The 23,774-nt window shown below is 42.6% G+C and overlaps 1 protein-coding gene across 3 annotated transcripts in view; it reads right to left on the bottom strand.

Annotated features, from left to right (window-relative positions):
• Positions 1-3,403: 3,403 nt before the first annotated feature.
• Positions 3,404-23,774, bottom strand: part of METTL6 (methyltransferase 6, tRNA N3-cytidine) — a 35,342-nt gene continuing 14,971 nt past the window's right edge. Inside the window, exon 7 of one of the 3 annotated variants that reach the window (XM_057737834.1) lies at positions 3,404-3,421. The gene's annotated coding sequence lies outside the window, so the exon portion shown is untranslated. Of the gene's footprint in view, positions 3,422-21,319; positions 22,381-22,518; positions 23,767-23,774 lie in introns of those variants that run through there. The other 2 variants (XM_057737832.1, XM_057737833.1) reach the window with 2 other exon arrangements.

The following is a 23,774-nucleotide window of genomic DNA, read 5'->3' on the forward strand; positions in this document are numbered from 1 at the left end:
GGCTTCTAGGTGCAAGGGCTTCAGTACTTGCGGCACATGGGCTCAGTAATTGTGGCGCATGGGCTTAGTTGCTCCAGGGCATGTGGGATCTTCCCGGACCAGGGATTGAACCTGTGTCCCCTGCATTGGCAAGCAGATTCTCAACCACTGCACCACCAGGGAAGTCTGTACCTGATTAATTAAATCAGAATCCCTGGGGGGTGGGACTGAAATGCCAGTATTCTTTAAAACTCCTCAGATAATTCCAATATTCAGCCAAGGCTGAGAAACACTGCCCTAGCCCAGCACTTCTTAATCACTAATATACATGCCATCACCTCTCTAGGTGATAGAACTCCTGTTACAATGCAGAGTTTAATGTAGTAGATGGGGATGGGGGCCAACAGGCTCCCAGGGATGCTGATGCTGCTGGCCCATGGACCACACTTTGAGTAGCAAGGATTTGAATCACACTGTAATTGTCTGTATTTTAAAGTTTCGATAAAATTCAGCTATGCAGCCATTTCATTCTGATGCCTTTTCAACATCAAATCTCATTACTTTTCTAGGGCCTCTCTAGATGGGGCAGTGGTTAAGAATCCACCTGCCTAATGCAGGGGACACAGGTTCGATCCCTGCTCCAGGAAGATGCCACATGCCGTGGAGCAACTAAGCCCATGAGCCACAACTACTGAGCCTGTGCTCTAGAGCCCATGAGCCACAATATTGAGCCCATGTGCTGCAACTACTGAAGCCCGTGCTCCACAACAAGAGAAGTCACCACAATGAGAAGCCCATACACCACAATGAAGAGTAGCCCCTGCTCGCTGCAACTAGAGAAAGCCCATGTGCAGCAATGAAGACCCAATGCAGCCAATAAATTAATTAATTTTAAAAAATAAAGTTAAATTTTAAAAAATCTCATTACTTTTCTAATCTATAATAACTGATTTATTTAAAATTTCCACTTTTTCCTATGTCAATTTTGGTATTTTACATTTTGTGAGAAATCTTTTTTTTAGGTTTGCAAATTTACTACCATAGAGTGACATTTAATGCTCTCTTTCATTATTTTAAACTCTCCTGTATCTGTAATTACAGGAATTCAAAATCAATAGTTCAACCAATCAGCCAAACACCTATGGGCTGACTGATCCTTGAGCTTCCAACTTGAGACCCTGCCAAAGATCCCCACCTACTCCAATCATTTCTCTAGCTTTTGAGTTGGGTTTTTGACTCCAGAAGAGTCTGTTAAGATATATTACCAAAGAGGTTATCTCAGTAACAGTTTCAGAGCTGAATTATGCTTCACTATGTGATTCAATCACTTTATATACCAATGGGGAAACTGAGGCCCAGAGAGGCACATGATTTACACCTTTGATTGGAGCCCAATCAAGGAGAGAAGATACACCACCTCTATGTCCTTAGCATAGCTCCTACAGTTCAACAGCTTAAGAATACCACCAAATGTGAGTGATGTATAGGGCACCCAAGTCCTTTTATATTCAGACCTCTTTTGTGATGTTCACACCTCTTTGCCAGGATCCCAGGGAAAAAGTGCTGTTATTAAGAAACCAATGATTGGAACTCATGTACCATCTGTGGGAATGGGAAATGATAGAGCCACTGTGAAAATCAATACAGTTCCTCAAAAACTTGAAAATTGAGTTACTGTATGATCCAGCTATCCAACTTCTGGATTTGAAAGCTGAGTCTCAAAGAGAAATTTGCAAACCCATGTTCATAACAGCATTATTTACAACAGCTAAAAAGTGGAAGTAACCCAAGTGTCCACTGACAGATGAATGGATAAGCAAAACATGGTATATACATATCATGGAATGTTATCCAGCCTCCAAAAGGAAGGAAATTCTGACACATGTGCAACACAGAGGAAAGGGGGGAGAGCAGCTGTATGCAGAGCCCACAAGATGCCTCATTCACACTGAACATCAGGAGTGCGGCTGCCACTGCCGCGACCATTAAAATCACTTCCTCTCGGGAATCTCCTGGTGGTCCAGTGGTTAGGACTCCACGCTTTCACTGCTGAGACCCGGTTCAGTCCCTGTTCTGGGAACTAAGAGCCTGCAAGCTGCACAGGACTGACAAAAAAAGAAAAAAATCGCTGCTTCTCCTGTCGAGTAAAAAGCCAAGCTCACCGGTTCATGCTAGTGAAATTGCCACCATCGCTGCAGAGCCCATGGTCACCCAGCCCCCGCTGCTGCCCCACCCCAGCGCCCACCAGTGCAGAGCCCGCAACCACTTAGCACAGCTGCTGATGTCATAAACAGGAAAAAGAAAGGTTTTTCCCTTCCTCCTGCGCTCCAGTCAACCTGACACTGGTGCCCTGCACTTGGCGAGGAACCCAGCTGGCAAGGAAGTTCAGGAAATGTACTTTCCAGGCTGCCAGCCCCGGAGACGCAGAGTAGAATGTGGAAAGGCAGGAACCAGGCTGGCTGAAGAGGCGCAGACAATATCTGGGTACAGCCACCAAGAGAAAGGGGTGAGGCAGCTGAACTTTAAGTCTTGGGGTTCAAACGCATCTCACCAAGAACAAGCCAGCAGCCGAGGTATCACGAATTCCATCTGGCACAGTCCTTTTATCTGGCCTTCCAACAAAGACAAAAATGACCTAGCCCGGAGGAGGTTCTGTCTGGGCCTCCCGGACAGCTGAAAACTGCTGAGCCCGCCCCGAGGGAGACGGTCTTCTGTTAAGGCAGAGGCAGTCGGCCTAGGAATGGACCCCTGATTCATTCCAGGGTAAGGAGTCACGTTCTGTTCATCAGCTCGGGCTGCTGAAATGAAGCACCACAGGCTGGGCAGCTTGAACAACCGACATTTATCTTTTCGCAGTCTGGGGGCTGGAAATCCAGGATGAAGGTGCTGGCAGTCTGGTTTCTCCTGAGGCCTCTCTGCCCGGCTTGCGGGCCGCCCCCTTCTTGCTTTTCTCTTCAAACACGCCCCCAGTGCCTTTTCCTCTTACAAGGACACCAGTCCTATTGGATTAAGCCCTACCTTATGACCTCATTTAACCATATTTAGCCCCTTAAAGGCCTCAGCTCCAAATACAGTCATATCAAGGGCTAGGGCTTCAGTGTAGGAACCGGGGTGGGGCGGGGGACAAAATTCAGCTCATGACAGGAGCCAAGTGGATATCTGCAATCCTGAGAGTGTAAACAGACACCTGGCCTTAAGTCCTGGTCAGGAAAATGCTGAGTCACCTGCCCCTCAATCGCCTTACCCCACCGTTAAATTTATTTTGTCCTTCCGTTCATGTATACCTGAAACGTTAATTGAGTTTCAGCTGTGCCAAGCAGGGTGTTGCCGTCAGGGAGATGTCACAGTGCCTGGGGCCCCGGCACTCAGACTGCTGGGCAAAGGCACTGCTGACAGACATCCCAAGAAAGGTTTCCTGGAGAAGGTGACCCTGGACCCAGCCCTGAAATATGAGACAGAATCATCCGGTTGGTGGGGGGGGGGCGGGGTGTCCAAAACGTCCCTATTTGCCTAGAGCCGCCTACGAGGGGAGCTTGTGTTAACAGTTTCTGCTCAAACTGTGGGCCATGGATCAGGAGTACCAGAATCACCTGGGAGCTTCTTGGATAGAAATGGAATCTCAGAGCCCATCCCAGACTCTGAATCAAAACCCACAGCTTAACAAGATCCTGAGGGGATTTGTTGTGACCATAAAAAACCAGGAAACACTGATCAAACACAATGCTGTTATTTCACAGCTGGAGAAACCAAGGCCCAGAGAGAGGAAGTGATCCTTCCATGATGACACAACATTTAGAACAAAAAAAGTCCCAAACCTAAGCCTCCAACCCCCAACTTACGAACGCCTTTCTTCAGTGGATTGGCATATCTGAGACGTGCATAGCACATAATGATGCTGATATTTCTACACAACAAGCCTGGAGGGCTCACTAGGAGCTCTAACCCATCAGGGGAGCGTTTGGGGCCCCAACAATTTTCCTCTGTTGACAGTGTTCTCCTGCTGTTTGGGGTGGTTTGGCTGCTTTCTGGCAGGCTCGCACCGTGTCTGTATTCTCCTGGGAGGTCACCATTCTCCCTGCTCTTGTTGACACAACTGTTGACGCTACATAGAAGAAACGAAGTGCGTCCTAGGGTCTGCAACCCCAGAAGTAGCCTCTGGCTCAGTGTGCGCCCATCTTCTGTATTAAATGTGTCTGTGTTTCTCTCAATTCCTTGGTTCATTGCTTCATATGTAGACACTGCTAATTGTCTGGCTCAGGGAGTATCAATCCTTAAATTTGGTTGAAGGTGTTTTGAGACTCTTGGTGCCTCTATACACCTCGCAGAAGCAAATGCAAATACTTCTTGAAGGAAGGAACCTTCAATATAAGGCTGAAATAATTCAACAAGGCAAATTAACAAGGCAGTTTTGTTGATATCTTTGGGAACAGGAAACACCATCATGTGATGTAGTCTTCCCAGAACAAAGGAGAACTTCTAACAAAAAAAATGCAATAAGCAAAATACATACCTACATACTAACCTCAACGGAAGCTTTTCGGCAAAAGAAATATAACTGAAGAAGGAATTAGAGAACTGGAAGACAGGTGTGAAGAAATGACCCAGAGTGTCATTCCAAGAGACAAAAAGATGGAAAATACAGAAGAGACAGAAAAAATGTTCTTAAAGCCTAATCGTACATTTTATCAGAGGCATGAAAGGAGTGAGATGTAGTGAAGTTCTGACAATGTGACCTTCACAGCACTGACCGAGTCAAGGGCCTGCTATAAAGAAACAGGCAGTCTCTGTGCTCGTGCCTGTGGGTGGGTTCCTCCTCCTTGGAATCAGAGAAACAGATCAAAGGGCTGAGTATCACCTCCAGTCTTATCCTTGGCTACAGCATTTCCCCTCAGGATGTCTTTTTATTTCCTTTTCATCTACTTCCAGTAGGTCCTTATTCTATGTGTGAAAATTTTTTAAAAATTCAGTGTTTATTTTGGATTTTACACACATGGCAGACACAGTCCCTAGGCAAAAAATATATATAGTTCAGTGAATATGAAAGTGTTTCCTTTTTCCTGGCATTGCTGATGTTAGAGACATCTGGGACACAAGACAAATCCTTTGCAGTCTGAGTGGCAGGCCTGCCACCAATGGTTGTGTGGTTTGTGCACCATATGGAAATACCTGCTAAGGTGATGGGGACCTGGAAACCAGCCACTGCTCTGCTTGCCTGGCGAAGGGCTCTGTCTGCTGGAGGGGACCTTCTACACAAGAGTGCTACACCAAGCTACATGCTGGCTGCCTTTGCCCAGAGCAGGACCTTTATCTGTTTTGCATAAAAGTACTCATTCATTAACGGGGTTCCCCAGCAAACTGTCCACTGGGTATGTGTCTAGTAAAAGATGAATTCACTCTCAGTTACCTCAAAGGCCTGCCAAAGCTAGGTATCCCTGCGTGTGTGTGCATGTGCATGCGTGTGTAAGACCATGGCTTGTAGGATAATTAATTGCCTAGGTTACCTGGTACTGAGGGTCCTGTGATGCAGGGCTGTGATGCTAAAACCAGGACAGTCCTGGCAAACTGGCATGGCTGGTCACCCTACTTTGGGGAATTTCCTTGAGTTGGGCACCTTTGGATTCTCACTACATGAAGGACTGAAATTCCTGGTACTTCCCCTTTCTCTTCCCCCATGGGTTCCTTTGCCTTGTGCCAATACTTATGTTTAAAGGGCATAGACCACATCACAGTGGGAAGACGTCTTCCCCTACAAAGTATGCCTCTAGCGGGGATGTTCCAGTGTCAACTCCTCAGACATTTTGGCTGATTTAGAAGGTCACTTCTATTCTGCCTACTTCTCTGTCCCAAATGTGGAAGCTTGACTTCTACTCATTTCCTCTTAGTTTTTGCACCATTCTGTTCTTTTTTTCTAACTCTACTTTGTATGCCCTCAGAGCACTATTTCTCTGCTCTTTGGATTGCTGAATACCAAAGGCTCCTTTCCTAATCTGATCCCTAGATCTACCTCTGAACTCCTGGTTGTTTTATTTAATTGCATTCCTCCCCTCCCTGATTATAAAAGGACTTGCATTTGTTGTAAAATATTTAGAGTACAGAAAAGTAGTAACATTTTATGGTACTAAATTTCTTTTTTAAAATATTTATTTTTATTTGGTTGTGCTGGGTCTTAGTTGTGGCAGGTGGGCTCCTTAGTTGCAGCACATGGGCTCCTTAGTTGTGGCTTGTGGGCTCCTCGGTAGTGGCATGCAAACTCTTAGCTGCAGCATGCATGTGGGATCTAGTTCCTTGATCAGGGATCAAACCCAGCCCCCCTGCATTCAGAGCATGGGGTCTTATCCACTGCACCACCAGGGAAGTCCCAGTACTAAATTTCTTACCAGTATTTTTTCTATGAACATTTTTACATAGTTCAGAACAGACTGTATAATTTTATATTTGGATTTTCTTTTTTTAACTTAACATTACAACAGGAACATTCTATTAAAATCCTAAAAACATTTTCCTATGAGAGTCACATCAGCAAGACAGCAGACTAGGAATCTGCAGGCCCTCCTTCCCCCAGAGAGACACCTAATTAACCACAATATACAGACCAGAATCCCTCCATGAGAACTCTAGAGCACAGCTGAGAAGCTACAACACCCAGGCCACTGTAAAAGCAAGAAGGGATTCCAGCCAAAGGGGGTGCTAGAATATACAAAGAACTCCTATAACTCAACAACAAAAAATCAAATAACCCAATTAAAAATGGGCAAAAGACTAGAAGAGACATTTTTCCAAAAGTGATATATAAATGGCCAATAAGGATAAGAAAAAATATTCAACTTTACCAGTCATCAGAGAAATATAAATCAAAATCACAATATCACCTTACACCCATTAGGATGGTTACTATCAAAAATACACACAAACACACACACACAAAATACACAAAATAACAAGTGTTACTAAGGGTGTGGAGAAATTGGAATCCTTGTTCCAGTTGGTGGCATTGTAAAATGGTTCAACTACTGAGTTCTAGATCAATATGGCAGAGTAGGAAGATCATGGGCTCACCTCCTCCCGTGGACACACCCAAACTATAGCTACATACAAAACAACTATCTCAGGACTTCCCTGGTGGCACAGTGCTTAAGAATTGCCTGTCAATGCAGGGGACACGGGTTCAATCCCCAGTCCAGGAAGATCCCACATGCTGCAGAGCAACTAAGCCTGTGCACCACAACTACCAAGCCTACGCTCTAGAGCCTGCGAGCCACAACACTGAAGCCTGAGTGCCTAGAGCCCATGCTCTGCAGCAAGAGAAGCCCCCACTCGCTGCAACTAGAGAAAGCCCATGAGCAGCAACAAAGACCCAGTGCAGTCAAAAATAAATAATTAAAACAACAACAACAACAACTACCTCTGAGAATGACCCAAAGACGAGCAGAACAGATTTCCTGTGACTAAGGATATAAAGAAAGGCCACGGAGAGATGGGTAAGTGGAGCAGAGATGCAGTCTAGTCTAGTCAGAACCCACATCCCTGGTGCAGCAACCCACAAGCGGGAGGGATATCACAACCATGGAGGTCCTTCTTGAGGAGCTAGGGGTTCGAGCCCAACACTGGGCTGCTCAGCCTCGGGGACCTACCCTGGAAAGATGAGCCCCCGTAATGTCTGGCTTTGAAAACCAGCAGGGCTTACATCTGGGAGAGCAGAGGGCTGGGGGAAATTGATACTCTACTCCTGAAAGACTCGTGCACAAACTCACTTGCTTTATGGCTCAGTGCAGAGACAGCAGCTTGAAAACCACCTGGGTCATACAAGAAAAAGATTAATTGACTGATTTTAGGGTGTGTGCTGCAGAGGCAGGGATCTGGTGGAACTTTCTCTGGGGATGGAAGTACTGGCAGGCACCATTTTTTAAAAACTGTTCTTCCACCTAGCTGGCTCAGTGCTGGCAGGTACCATATCTATCACTCTCCATCAGCTTAGCTAAACCATGCACCTCACCACAGTGATCCCCTGAGGACCAGTCCCACCCAAAGCAGCTCCCACCCCACCCCATCTGGTGGTGGCCCCAGCTGAAACCAGGCCCCTCCAAGGTGGCTTCTGCTCCAGGGGCCGGCCCTGAACACTAGCACACCCACATCAATTGTGGCCCAACCACAACAGGAGTGCGCATGCAGCGCACACAGGGAATACCACTGGAGCACCTAACTCTGGCAACCAGGGGTGCAGGGGCAGGGGTGGGGAGGGGTTGTGCCACTGAGCTCCACATGGCACTTTCTATGTAAAGCCACTCATTAAAGACCAGGAGATGTAGTTGATATACCTGATACATAGAAACAAACACAGAAAGTTAGGCAAAATGAGATGAAAAATGCCTTCTAAAAGAAAGAATAGACAAAACCTCAGAAAAAGAACTAAATGAAACAGAGATTAAACAATTTACTAGACAAAGAGTTCAAAATAATAGTCATAAATATGCTCACCAAATCGGGGAGGAATGGATGAACTCAGTGAGAACTTCAACAAAGAGATAAAAATATAAAAATAAAAAACTAATCAGAACTGAAGAATATAATAACTGAAATGAAAAACACACCAGAGGGAATTAACAGCAGTTTTAGAGGATGCAGAAGAATGAATCAGCAATCCGGAAGACAGGGTAGTGGAAATCACCCAATTGAAATAGTAAAAGGAAAAAAGACTTTTTAAAAATAAGGATAGTTTAAGGGACCTATGGGAAAACACCAAGCATACTAATGTTCACATTATAGGGATCCCAGAAGCAGATGAGAGAGATTGAGAAAGGGACAGAAAAGCTATTTGAAGAAATAATGGCTGAAAATTCCTCTAAACTGGGGAAGGAAACACATTTAAGTCTAGGAATCACAGCAAGTCCCAAACAAAATGAACTGAAAGACCCACACCAAGACATAATTAAAATGTCAAAGGTTAAAGAGAGAATCTTAAAAGCAGTAAGAGAAAAACAACTAGTAACATACAAGGGAATACCAAAAGACTATCAGCTAATTTTTCAGCAGAGACTTTATAGGCCAGAAGGGACTAGAATGATATATTCAAAGTGCTAAAAGGCAAAACCTACAACCAAAATACTCTATCTGACAAAGTTATGATTCAGATTTGAGGAAGAGATTCAGAGTTTCCCAGATGAGCAAAAGCCAAAGGAGTTCATCACCACTAAACCAGTCTTACAAAAAAATGTTAAAGGGACTTTAAACAGAAAAGAAGGGCCAAAACTAGAAACCAGAAAATTATGAAAGAAAGAAATCTAACTGGTAAAGGCAAACATATAGAAAAGGTAGTGGGTCAACCACCAAAAGTTAGTATGAAGGTTAAAGGACAAAGGTAGTAAAATCATCATATCTAAAATAATCAGTTAAGTGATACACAAAATAAAAAGATATAAATATGACATCAAATATAAAATGTGGTGGGGAGGGTAGTAAAAATGTAGCACTTTTAGGATGCACTCAAACTTAAGCAACCACCAACTTAAAATAGACTGCTGTGTACATAGGTTGTTATATATGAACCTCATGGTAACCACAAACCAAAAATCCATAACAGATACACATGTAGGAAAAAAGAAATGAATCCAAACATACCACTAAAGATAGTCATTAAATCACAAGGAAAGAAAGCAAAAGAAGAAGAAGGGAACAAAATAGAATTAGAAAAACAATCCTAAAACAATTACTAAAATGACAATAAGTGCATATCTATCAATAACAGCTTTAAATGTAAATGGACTAAATGTTACAATCAAAAGACATCCATCGCTAAATGAATAAAAAACAAGACCCACATACATGCTGTCTATAAGAGACTCACTCCAGATTTCACACAAAGATTGAAAATGAATGGAAGGAAAAAGATATTCCATGCAAATAGAAACAAAAAGAAAGCTGGGGTAGCAATACTTACAGCAGACAAATAAACTTTAAAACAAGGACTTTCACAAGAGAAAAAGGGGGCATGCAAAATGATAAAAAGGATCAATAAGACCCTATAACACTTGTAAATATCTATGCACCCAACATAGGAGCACCTAAATACATAAAGCAAATATTAACAGACATAAAGGGAGAAATAGACAGCAACACAATAATAGTAGGGATCTTTAACACCCCACTTACATCAAGGGATAGATCATCCAGGCAGAAAATCAATAAGGGAACATTGGCCTTAAATGACACATTAGATCAGATGAACTTAATAGCTAACTACAGAACATTCTACCAGAAAACAATAGAATACACATTCTTTTCAAGTGCACATGGAACATTCTCCAGGACCGATAACATGATAGGCCACAAAACAAGTTTCAATGAATTTAAGAAGACTGAAATCACATCAAGCATCTTTTCTGACCACATTAGTATGGGACTAGAAATCAACTACAAGGAAAAAACTGCAATCCCCCCTCCAACACATGTAGGCTAAACAACATGCTTCTGAACAACCAATTGGTCAACAAAGAAATCAAAGAGAAATTTAAAAAATACCTTGAGACAAATGAAAATGGAAACAAAATGTTCCAAAATTTATGGGACACAGCAAAAGCAGTTCTAAGAGGGAGTTTTATAGTGATACAGATCTCCAAATGGAAACAAGAAAAATCTCAAGTAAACAATTTAACCTTACACCTAAAAGAAGTAGAAAAAGGAGGACAAACAAAGCTCAAAGTTAATAGATGGAAGGAAATAATAAAGATCAGAAAGGAAATAAAATAGAGACTAAAAAAGAAAATAAAAGATCAATGAACTTAAGAGCTGGTTCTTTGCGAAGATAAACAATCGGTAAACCTTTAGCTAGATTCATCAAGAAAAAAAGAGAAAGGGCTCAAATAAATAAAACCAGTAATGAAAGAGAAGTTACAACTAACACCACAGAAATATGAAGGATCATAAGAGGTTAATACAAATAATTATACCCCCAACAAATTGTGCAATCTAGAAGAAATGGAAAAATTCCTAGAAACATACACTCTTTCAAGGCTGAATCAGGAAGAAATAGAAAATCTGAACAGAGCAACTGCTAGTAATGAAATTAAATCAGTAATTTAAAAATTCCCAGAAAACAAAGGTCAGGACAGATGGCTTTGCAGGTGAATTCTACCAAACTTTTAAAGAAGAGTTAACACCTATTCTTCTCAAACTACAGTTGATCCATGAACAATGTAGGTTCGAACTGCATGGGTACACTTATACAAAGATATTTTTCAATAGTAAATACTACAGTACTACATGGCCCATGGCTGGCTAAATCCACAAATATGGAGAAGTCCCAGATATGGAGGGCTGACTATAAGTTATATGTGAATTAACTCCCACATTGTTCAAGGGCCAATTGTATTTCAAAAAATTGAAGAGGAAGGAATGCTTCCAAACTCATTCTACGAGGCCAGCATTACCCTGATACCAAAACCACACAGAAACTACCAAAAAACATATTACAGGCCAAAATCCCTGATGGACATATATGCAAAAATCCTCAATAAAATATTAGCAAATTGAATTCAACAATAGAGTAAAAGAATCATACACCATGATCAAGTGGAATTTATTCCAGAGACGCAAGGATGGTTCAGTATCCACAAATCAATCAATGCGATACCCACCTTAACAAAATGAATAATAAAAATCACATGATCATCTCAATAGATGCAGAAAAACCATTTGACAAAATTCAACACCCACTTATGATAAAAACTCTCAACAAAGTAGATATAGAGGGAACCTATCTCATTATAATAAAGGCCATATATACAAAGCTACGGCCAACATCATACTCAATGGTGAAAAGCTAAAAACTTTTTCTCTAAGATCAGGAACAAGACAAGAGTACCCATTCTTGCCACTTTTATTCAACATAGTATTGGAAGTCCTAGCAACAGCAATCAGACAAGAAAAAGAGATAAAAGGAAACCAAATTGGAAAGGAAGAAATACAACTGTCACTATACAGATGGCATGATACTATACATAGAAAACCCTAGGGACTTCCTAGGTGGTGCAGTGGTTAAGAATCTGCCTGCCAGTGCAGGGGACATGGGTTCAATCCATGCTCCAGGAAGATCCCACATGTTGCAGAGCAACTAAGCCCATGTGACACAACTATTGAGCCTGTGCTCTAGAGCCCATGAGCCAGAACTATTGAAGCCCGAGCACCTAGAGCCTGTGCTCTGCAACAGGAGAAGCCTCTGCAATGATGAGCCTGTATACCACAATGAAGAGCAGCCCCCGCTCGCCACAACTAGAGAAAGCCTGTGTGCAGCAACAAAGACCCAACACAGCCAATAAATAAATAAATAATTTTAAAAAAAGAAAAGAAACCCCTAAAGACCACACACACACAAAACTATTAGAACTAATAAATGAATTCAGTAAAGCTGTAGGATACAAAATCAATGTACAGAAATTGGTTGCATTTCTATACACTAATAATGAACTGTTAGAGAAATTAAGAAAACAATCCCATTTACAATTGCATCCAATAGAATAAAATACCTACGAATAAATTTAATCATGGAGGTGAAGGACGTGTACTTGGAAAACTATAAGACACTGATGAAAGAAACTGAAAAAGATGCAAATAAATGGAAAGATATACTGTACTCATGGACTGGAAGAATTAATATTGTTAAAATGTCCAAATTACCCAAATCAATCTACAGATTCAATGCCATCCCTATCAATATACCAATGACATTTTTCACAAAAATGGAACAAATAATCCTAAAATTTGTATGGAACTAGCAAAGACCCCAAATAGCCAAAATAATCTTAAGGAAGAAGAACAAAACTGGGTATATCCTGCTCCCTGATTTCAAACTCTAGTACAGAAAGCTATAGTAATCAAAACTACGGTACCAGCACAAAGACACACAGATCAATGGAACAGAACAGAGAGCTCAGAAATAAACCCACATGTACACTGACAATTAATTTACAACAAAGGAGGGGGGAAGAGATGGTCTCTTCAATAATTGATGTTGGGAAAACTAGACAGCTACATGCAAAAAAAAAAAAGAAGAAAAGAAAAGAAATGAAACTGGACCACTATCTTACACTATATAAAAAAATAAACTCAAAATGGATTAAAGACTTGAATGTAAGACTTGAAAACACAAAACTTCTGAAACAAAACATAGCCAGTATGGTCTTTAACATCGGTCTCGGCAATATTTTTTGGATTTGTCTCCTTGGGCAAGGGAAACAGAAACAAAGATAAACAAATGGGATGACATCAAACTAAAAAGCTGTTGCACAACAAAGGAAACCATTAACAAAATAAAAAGCCAACCTACTGAATGGGAGAAGATATTTGTAAACAATGTATTCAATAAGGGGTTAATATCCACACGACTCAACATAAAAAAAAAAAAAAACAATTAAAAATGGGCAGAGAACCTGAATAGAAATGTTTCCAAAGAAGACATACAGATGGCAACAGACACACGAAAAGATGCTCAACATCACTAGTCATCAAGGAAACGCAAATCAAAACCACAAGGAGATATCACCTCACACCTGTCAGAATGTTATTGTCTATTATTCTATTATCAGAAAGACAACAAATAAGTTTTGGCAAGGATGTGGAGAAAAGGACCCATGTGCACTGTTGGTGGGAATGTAAATTGGTGCAGCCACTATGGAAAACAGTATTGAGGTTCCTCAAAAATTTAAAAAGAGAACTATCATATGATCCAGCAATTCCACTTCTGGGTATTTATCTGAAAAAAAAATGAAAACGCTAATTCAAAAAGACAGATGCACTCCTATGTTCAATGCAGCATTATTTACAATAGCCAAAATATGGAAGCAACCGAAGTGTTCAACCACAGGTGAGTGGGTAAAGAAGACGAGGTATATACAGCTGACCTTTGAAAAACATGGGTTTGAACTGCATGGGTTCACTTATACCTGAATTTTTTTCAATAAATAACTACATAACATGCAGTTGGTTGAATCCGTGGATTCACCTGTGGGTTGAACTGCAGATATAGAGGGCCAACTCAAAAGTTATACATGAATTTTCAACTGCACAGACGGTTAGCACCCACAACCCCCGGGGATGCTCAAGGGTCAGCTGTATATACAAGGGTATACTACTCAGCCATAAAAAGAATGAAATCTTGCCATTTGCGACAACATGGATGAAATTATTATTCTAAGTGAAATAAGTCAGACAGGGAAAGACAAATACTTACACATAGAATCTAAAAAACAAAAGAAACAAGCACAACAAAACAGAAACAGACTCATAGATATAGAGAACAAACTGGTGGTGGCCAGAGGGGAGCAGGTAAGGGGTTAGGCAAAATAGGTGAATGGGACTAAGAGGTACAAGCTGCTAGTTAGAAGAGAGATAAGTTACGGAGATGTAATGTACAGCACAGGGAGTATAGTCTACAACATCGTAATAACATTTTATGGTGGCAGGTGGTTACTCAACTTATCGTGGTGATCAACTTGTATTGCAAAGAAATGTCAAATCACTATACTCTCCACCTGAAACTAACAAAATATTGTATGTCAACAATACCTCAATAAAAAGTGGGGGGTGGGGAATGGTACAACTATTCTGGAAAATAGCATTGAGGTTCCTCAAAAAATCAAAAATAGAACTACCATATGATCCAGCCGTCCTACTTATGGGTTTACGGCCAAAAGAACTGGAAGCAGGGTCTCACAGAAATATCTGACACCCATGTACATGGCAGCATTATCCACAATAGCCAAAAGGCGGAAGCAATCCAAACATCTATTAATGGATGAACAAAGGAAGGAATATATACAAAATGGAACCTTATTCAGCCTGAAGAAGGAAGGAAATTCTGTCACATGCTACAACATGGATGAAGCTTGAGGACATTACGTTAACAGAAATAAGCCAGTCACAAAAAGATAAAACTTGTATGATTTCACTCATCTGAAGTATCGAAAGTATTCAAATTCATAGAAACAGACAGTAGAATACCAGGTTGGGGAAAGGGAAATGTTATTTAATAGGAAGAGAGTTTCAGTTTTGCCAGGTGAAGCTCTGTTTCACAACCACGTGAATATAGTTAACACTATTGAACGGTACACTTAAAAATGGTTAAGATGGTCAACTTTATGTTACATGTTTTTTTTACCAGTTAAAAAAAAAACCTTTTTCCTAGATACAGTGTTCATTGACTATATTCTATTTCATTGTGTGATGCACGTGAGTTGGCTTAACCATTCTTCTACTAGTCATTCAGACTAAGGGTCAGCAAACTTTTTCTTAAAAGACCAGATAGTAAATATTTTAGGCTGTGCTGGCTGTAGTCTCTGCTGTTATAACAGGAAGGCACTGTGCTTCAGTACAACTTCATCTACAGAAGTAAGAGGAGGACCGGATTTGATCAACAGGCCATCGCTTGCTGAGCCCTGGTTTAGATCGTTTCTAATATTTGGTATTATAAAAATGCTGCTAATGAAACTCCTTGTGTGTGTGTGTGTGTATATATATATATATATATATACACACACACACACACTTTCCTAAGAGAAGCTACTCGGTGTGTGTGTGTGTGTGTGTGTGTGTGTGTGTATACTAGTATATATATATAAACTTCTCTCTTACAAAAGAATCCTACAAATGAAGTTAACGGAAAAAAAGTACATCTATTTCTAAGGTCCTTGATGCATACTCCGGGATATGGCTTGAAGCAGATCTCTGAATAGCTACCTGATCCTGACTCAGCAACACCTTGGACTCTGCCAAGGCAATACCTGGAATGAAACTTTCTTAAGTTCTAAGCACGTACCACCCAGTTCAGCTCCCGAGTTGCCTCCGTCCCTCCAGATCTGTGAGGGCCTTTACCCTTGGCAATCATGCCAATCTACCTCCTGCTCAAATTGTCCACCAGTCTGTGTGCTACCTTTTCCTTCCCAACCCAACCGGCCAATTAGTCTGCATGTGCAGACTAAGCACATGGACTGATTTCAGCTCCTTCTGGAAACCCCACTAAAATGACAGCAAAAGGATTTTTTACTGCATAGAACCATAAAGAGATGATAAAATGTTGGGAGGCTTCAACATAGAAGGATGAATAGCAGCTGACTTGTAGATGAGAAGCTGAATCTTAAGCTCATAGTGAGAAAAGTCAAGGAGCAGCTCCGTGCGCCCTGAGAACTCCCAAAGGCTCTGTGGCCCAGGATTTGGTGGTACCAGCTATTTCTAGAAGTGTGGGTGCAGGTGGTACTGAAAACAGGAGAACTGGTTGAAAGTCATTAAAGAGCATCTATACCCCCAACCCCCTCCCCATGTACACACAGCCAGACAACTGTATGTCCCAACCCCACAACAAGACTAGTGGCTAAAAACCAAAGTCTCTGGATAAAGGCACACCAGGCAACCTTGAGGTTGGGGTTGAAGATATACTGAAGATAGTACTACAAGAAAGATTTTCACAGTGAACTAAGAAAGCTTACTGCCAAACACTGAGATTCTCCCCATTCCTCACTGGCTTGGCTTGGCTCCCAGATCACGGGTAGCTAGGATGTTATCTTCCGGGCAGGGACTGGAAGATTATTTTCTGGAGGGACCAAAAGATATCAAAATGTGGGCTATATACAGCAACAGGTAGATGGCCATACAGAGGAGCCCACATTGACAGCTCTCCCTGATGCTCAGAGTTCTAAGCAGATTCTGAGCTCCCCATTTTAAAATATGAATGGAAAACCAAGAATCACCACAAACCTGAAGAAAGCCCCTAACAATAAAGGCAGAGACCAAAACGGGAAAGAAAAAAAATAGGAAATGGAGTGTGATGACTGGGCCTCAGAACACCCAGACAGGTTAAGCATCACTGCGGAGTGTGTCTGTGAGGCTGCTTCGGGATGAGGTTAATGTCTGAATCGGTAGACTGGGCACAGCAGACTGCCCTCCCCAGTGTGGGTGGCCTCATTCAATCTGTTGAAGGCCTGAATAAAATAAAAGGCTAAGAAAGAATTTTTCTCTCTGCCTGATTGTCTTTGACCTGGGACTCAGACTGGAACTTAAACGTCAGATTCTGACTGGAACTCTACTGTCTGCTCCCCTGAGCCTCCCCCTTGATGACTGTAGATGTTGGACTTCTCAGCCTCCACAGTGTGTGAGCCAATCCCTTACAGTAAACCAATCTCTCTCTCTCCTTATTCATCTTTAAACTACACATCTCGTTGCTTTTTTGTAAATTTCTCTATCCCCCTTCTGTTTTTTCCTCTCTAAATGTCAGAAATTTATGTTTTGCTAAGTTTACATTATCCTTCAGATACCCCCAAATCCATTCATTTGTCTACTAAATGCCTTCACTTGGTTGAGTGGATAAAGAACTTGAACATCTAACTGTGTGGATAAAATCAAATAACGAAATTATAATAAAAAGCTGACTAAGGAAAAAATATATTACTATATATTTATATGTTATATAATTATATAATATATACATATGTTATTATACATACATAATTATATATATTATGTATGTATAATAATATATATAATTATACATATATTATATATTTATATATAATTATATACATAGGTTCTGTTTCTCTGGAGAATCCAGACTAGTACACAGAGACTATATAGGGAGATGAAAATATAAACCTAAACCATACCTCTAAGGAGAAAAATTAGAATCAAAACATTTTTTCCTAGTGAGAGAAATTAAAGAATATGACTTTGTCAAAAACGGTTGTTTTGGAGGGCCACAAATTATTGTATATCTTATATTTTTTGCCAACCCCCAAAGAACTGATTTTTGCCCCTTTGGGGGACAATATTGCCCCTGTGAAAAGTATATGCCTTAGATCAGAGAAGATGCTGCTTCCATGAAACAAGACTAAATTGCTATTTTAGAAAGGGACATTGAAAGAATAAAAAACTGTTCCTGGAAATTAAAATTATGAAAGCAGAAATTTTAAAACTCAATGAAAGGATTGTGAGCTAAATCTCCTAGAAAGCAAAATACTAAGAAAGAGAGCTGGCAGAGAAGGAGAGAACAGATTGTAAAACTACGGCATCAGTTCAAGAAGTTCAACATTTTGGGCTTCCTAGGTGGCGCAGTGGTTGAGAATCCGCCTGCCAGTGCAAGGGACACGGGTTTGATCCCTGCTCCAGGAAGATCCCACATGCCACAGAGCAACTAAGCCCGTGCACCACAACTACTGAGCCTGCGCTTTAGACCCTTGAGTCACAACTATTGAGCCCATGTGCTGCGACTACTGAAGCCCATGCGCCTAGAGCCCGTGCTGCGCAACAAGAGAAGCCACGGCAATGAGGAGCCCGCACACCGCAACGAAGAGCAGCCCCCACTCACCGCAACTAAGAAAAAAGCCCGCGCACAGCAAAAAAAGACCCAGTACAGCCAATAAAATAATAAATAAATAAATTTATTAAAAAAAACAAAACAGACGCAACACAGCCAATAAAGTAAATAAATAATACATTAAAAAAAAAAAAAAGCTCAACATTTTAAGAGTTCCAGAAAGAGAGAAAATACATACGTGTGTGTGTGTGTGTGTGTGTGTGTGTGTGTGTGTGTGTGTTGGTAGTGGTGAGGAATAAATAAATAAATAATTCGAGTAAATTTCCCCAAGGGACTGAAGGATATGCATTTCCAAATTCAAAGCAGCCATGGAGGGCACAGACCAACAGATGAAAATCCCCCATGCAAGGCACCTCCCCATGACTCCAGAGCACTGGGAACAAAAAAGAACATCCTAAGACACCCATTCTCTTATTCCTGGGAGGTGTTTTCTAGCTCCTGGTGGGCAAGAATCTTAAAGGTTAAAAAAGGTAATTCTAGCAGATTTGTCACAAGGATTTTTTTTTGCTTTTTTTGCTTTTTTATAAATTTATTTTATTTATTGGCTGCTTTGGGTCTTCGTTGCTGTACACGGGCTTTCTCTAGTTGATGCAAGCGGGAGCTACTCTTCACTGTGGTGCGCGGCCTCCTCATCATAGTGGCTTCTCTTGTTGCGGAGCACAGGCTCTAGGCACATGGGCTTCAATAGTTGCGGCACATGGGCTCAATAGTTGTGGCTCACGGGCCCAGTTGCTCCACGGCATGTGGGATCTTCCCAGAGCAGGGCTCGAATCCATGTCCCCTGCATTGGCAGGCAGATTCCTAACCACTGCGCCACCTAGGAAGTCCTGTCACAAGGATTTTAGTTCATTTAACTTATGAGCTTTTGGAAGGAGTTCTGAGCATGCTAGATTACTTTTTTTTCTTAATGTAAAAGCAATATATGCTCATTATAGAAAACATGGAAATTTCAGAAAAGTATACAGAATAAAAAGCATCAGCTGTAGTTGAGCAAATCTGAACAGCTATTTCTTTACCAGCATGGAGTAATTTTTTTAAGCTTTATTCATTTGATAGAAAAAAGGAGAGTCTCAACTTAATTTATGATTGTTTCTAATTAGAGGTGACTGTATTTTTAGCTATAGTTATAATTGCTCTGAGAATTGTCTCCTTTTTCTAGTCTTGATGTTTTCCTAGATGTGCTTGGTAAGATACTCTAAAGGAGCTGTGTGTCACGTCCTCATCTCCACAGCCCTGCCCCAGACCAGAGCATATGACGCCTCTACTGTGAAAATGTGGAAATATCCTTTCTAAATGACAACCGTTGCCACACTCATGTTTCCCATAGCCTTTCTTCCTGTTTCTCGTTCCTTTGGTGTTGTGTTTGGCTTCCTAGCTGTCTTACTCTGGCTTAGTGAAGACGTGGCTGGGGCTACCTCTCAGCATGTGCCTGCACTGTCCTCCCTCCCAACCCTGTACTCCAGCCACAGTGACCCCACAGGGCCCTCTGCCCAGCTGGTACCTACTGCACACTATCTAATGAAAGGCCACACATCTGTAGAAGGGCAGAAAGGAAAAGCGAAAAAACAGCTAGTTTTATTTTTGGTTTCAGTAGCGGAGCCTATTTAAGTTTCTGTTAAATATTTGCTCCCCGACAGCAAACTTGGTCCTGGAAAACACTTTCTTGGTAGACATGATTTGTTTCACAATTTTCCCTCCCTTGACTGACAGCTGTGAAATAGGGAACCAAAGGCTGTCAAAGATAACTGAATAATGTGTGAGGCAAACAAGTGTCCACACCACGGTCCCTTCTCTTGCTTTAACCCCCGGCAATGTAAAAGCAAGTCCACAAAACCATCTGAGGATGAGGAGTGGTGAGGCCTTGCAGGCACCTTCAGAGCCCATCACCTTCCAGTAGGCAAAGTAGAATGAGTGCTGGGTAAGAGCACCCTTGCTTTCTTAACCCCACAGTGAGGCCAAAATTGATCTTATGAGATAAAGTTGACCTAGAAAACACATTTGAAAGCATTTCCCTTCCTCTTCAAAGACAGTAAAAATGGACATGCTTTTATTGCAATTAAGAGTGGGGCCATGGGAATTCCTAGGTGGCGCAGTGGTTAAGAATCCGCCTGCCAATGCAGGGGACACGGGTTTGATCCCTGATCTGGGAAGATTCCACATGCCACAGAGCAACTAAGCCCGTGCGCCACAACTATTGAGGCTGTGCTCTAGAGCCCATGAGCCACAACTACTGAGTCCATGTGCCGCAACTATTGAAGCCCACGCGCCTAGGGCCCATGCTCCACAACAAGAGAAGCCACTACAATGAGGAGCCACGCACCACAATGAAGAGTAGCCCCCACTCACAGCACCTAGAGAAAGCCCGTGTGCAGCAACAAAGACCCAGCACAGCCAATGAATAAATAAAACAAATAAATAAATAAATTTATAATAAAATAAAATGCTATATATGTACTGCATATAAAAATATACATTCACCAAAAAAAAAAAAGAGTGGGGCCAGGGGGAGGCTTGTGGGACTATTTGGCATCTAGCGCCACCTTGTGGTGGCTCGGCCAAACCCTGGGCCCTTTCAAAGAGCCCTGCCATTTTCTTGGGGAACACAAACTAATAGAAATAACTAGCACTTGAGTGTAACTCTATAGTAAATAGAGCACTCATTAATCCTGGTAGCAGTCCTGTGCTGCAGGTAGCAGGATCTCAGTCTGAGAAAAGTAAAGACAGGTGGTAGGAGAAATCGGCTTATATGGGGCAAGTCCTGGACTTGAACCCAGATGTTCATATTCCAAATAGCGTAACACAATTAGTATTGCTGTATGTAGTATATAGCAAAGCCTCAAAAGAAATTAGTAGCACCATACAGTGTTGTGTATGGTATACACTGTGTAGCATAATATATACTCTATACTATATACAGTACATATACCTTACTATAGAGCACTGTATTACTAATGCTATTTTCTATAGCACTATAAACCAGTACTCACTACCTTTCTGGGGCTATTTCTGCCTGTGAAGACAAGGCAATATTGGTGGACTCTTGCAGTCTATGATTTAGCAAATGCTGTCAAGCATTTTGCTACTAAACCAACTGTGTGGCCTTGCTCTCCTGGATCCCCTGGGCACCCAACCTGCAGAAGACCCTGTTCCTCTGTCTTAATCTGGGTGCAGTAATGGAGGTGTCCCAGGGAGAATGAACACAGGGGCACAGAGGCAAGAGAACTAAAGCCACATTTTTTGTTTTTTTGTTGTTGTTGTTTTTAAATTTTTAATTGTATTTATTTATTTATTGGCTGCATTGGGTCTTCATTACTGTGTTCAGGCTTTCTCTAGCTGCAGTGAGTGGGGGCTACTCTTCATCGCGGTGCATGGGCTTCTCATTGCGGTGGCTTCTCTTGTTGTGCAGCACAGGCTCTAGGCATGCGGGCTTCAGTAGTTGTGGCATGCAGGCTCAGTAGTTGTGGCTCTCCGGCTCTGGAGTGCAGGCTCAATAGTTGTGGCGCACGGGCTTAGTTGCTCTGCGACATGTGGGATCTTCCCAGACCAGGGATCAAACCTGTGTCCCCTGCACTGGCAGGCAGATTCTTAACCACTGTGCCACCAGGCAAGTCCAAAGCCACGTTTTTATGATCTCTTACTGAAGTCCACTGGCCCAAACCATGATAGACTAGGTCACCTCATTCATTTAATTAGAATGTATTTTAAAGTGGGGTCACTGAGAGGTTACCTGGCTGGGTGTCAGGGGTGCACGTGTCATTACTCCAGCTTTAAATATTCCAAGTGAAAAATTTGCAGCCTTTCCGTTATGGGACAGGGATTTGGGGCCATCATTGCTCCTGAGGATGGAGACGACTCCAAGTTATGTTTGGAGGAAACCGTGGGCCTCGTCCACAGGTGTCCCCTCAGCCAGCTAGCAGCAAAGGTAGAGCGGCCTTTTCTTATGGCCAGGTCCTCATCAGCCTGTTCAGCCACTCCAGTCTCCAGGCACGTGGTCGGCTGGATCGGCCACCTTTGGCAGGCCTCAGGACAGTTATCCATGTCTTACAAGTCTGAGGTTCAAACAGAGTGAGTGGTGAGGCTACAACTGACTTCTGATAACAAAGGCCCAAGCTACCCCACTATTCTACTTTAAATATCCTGTTTTTATCCAGCTCAGGCACTAAAATCCACATGACACTGGTCAGAGCTGGTGGAGGAAACAGGTGAAAGGACTTCTGAGAGGGGCATTTAGTAGCATCCTGGGGTGAAGCTGGGTGCAGGGTGCCCTCGCTGGAGCCACTTAGAGGAAAGAGCCCTGGACTGGGGAGTCTGGGGCTAGTCGACGCTCTCCTGCAACACACTGCCCTGGGGCTGGGCTTGCCCCTCACTCAACGAGGAGGCCTGCGAGTCCCCACTCCCCTGCCCCCAACCAGGTCCCTCTTCTTCACAAGTTGATTTCAAAAGCCAGTTCTGTACTAGTCCTCATCAGTTTTGCTCTCACCTAGGATGACCATCTTCCAGCCTTCCAAAGAAGGGGAGAGAACACATAAGGGCAACAGACCAGCAAGACAGGGGCTCCTCTTGCTTCCCTGCCCCTTAGATCCCTCCCAAGCAGTCAGGGACAGACGGTAGTGAGGATACCCAGCGCGCGTGCTGTCTGACCCCAGTGCCTGTCCCTCTTCTCTCCAGGAGCCAGGAGGGTTTGCTCTAAATGCACAGAATGGCTATGGCTAGAGTCCAGCCACCTCCCCATGAGGACCCTTCCCCTTCAGATGTGGTTGGGGTCGCAGGGCCCTAGCTGGCTGCGTGTGCCGTCCAGGCAATACGCTCAAGACAAACATTCTCATCAACAGCTTTCTGCAAAAAGGGAAACACAAGGCTTACAGGATCCACTCTTGTCAGCAGGCCAAAGGAACTCTGGTTTTATTTTATAAAGTGAAAGCAGTGACCTAGGAATGCTTGGGAAACAGGTCAGCAGACCAGGTGAAGGAGTCCCCCAGCTGCCACATCAGCACGAGCCACGGCAGTCTCTGCCTCCCGGCCGCTGCCTCACTGCCCAGTGGGGAGCTGGGCCCGCTGACGGCCTTGCCCACTCCCTCTCCCGCAGGGCCCTGTGGCCAGGGCCTGGCCCAACTACAGAGGGTCTCAAGAATGAGGCAGGGAGCCATGGAGTGTTCCTGAGACGCCGTAAAAGTGGCATTTGTGGACACTGGCCTTGAGGAAATAAATGAATCAAAGCAGAGGAAAATGGGCAAATATGAGACACTGAAAAAAGAAGAGAACCAACCTCCAAGCTAAAAACACATGTGGATGTGTTATCTTAGTGTATTTGGCCTCATTTTTCCACAGGGTTGTCTGACACGCTGCCTGGAGACACGCTTACAGCCTCGCAGGAGTAATGAATGACACGGATCTCTTTTAGTGCCACCAGGCCCTTACGCTCTCCTTCGTGGAATCTTAGAGA

Source organism: Hippopotamus amphibius, chromosome 6, assembly GCF_030028045.1.
Source record: "Hippopotamus amphibius kiboko isolate mHipAmp2 chromosome 6, mHipAmp2.hap2, whole genome shotgun sequence".
Lineage (NCBI taxonomy): Eukaryota > Metazoa > Chordata > Mammalia > Artiodactyla > Hippopotamidae > Hippopotamus > Hippopotamus amphibius.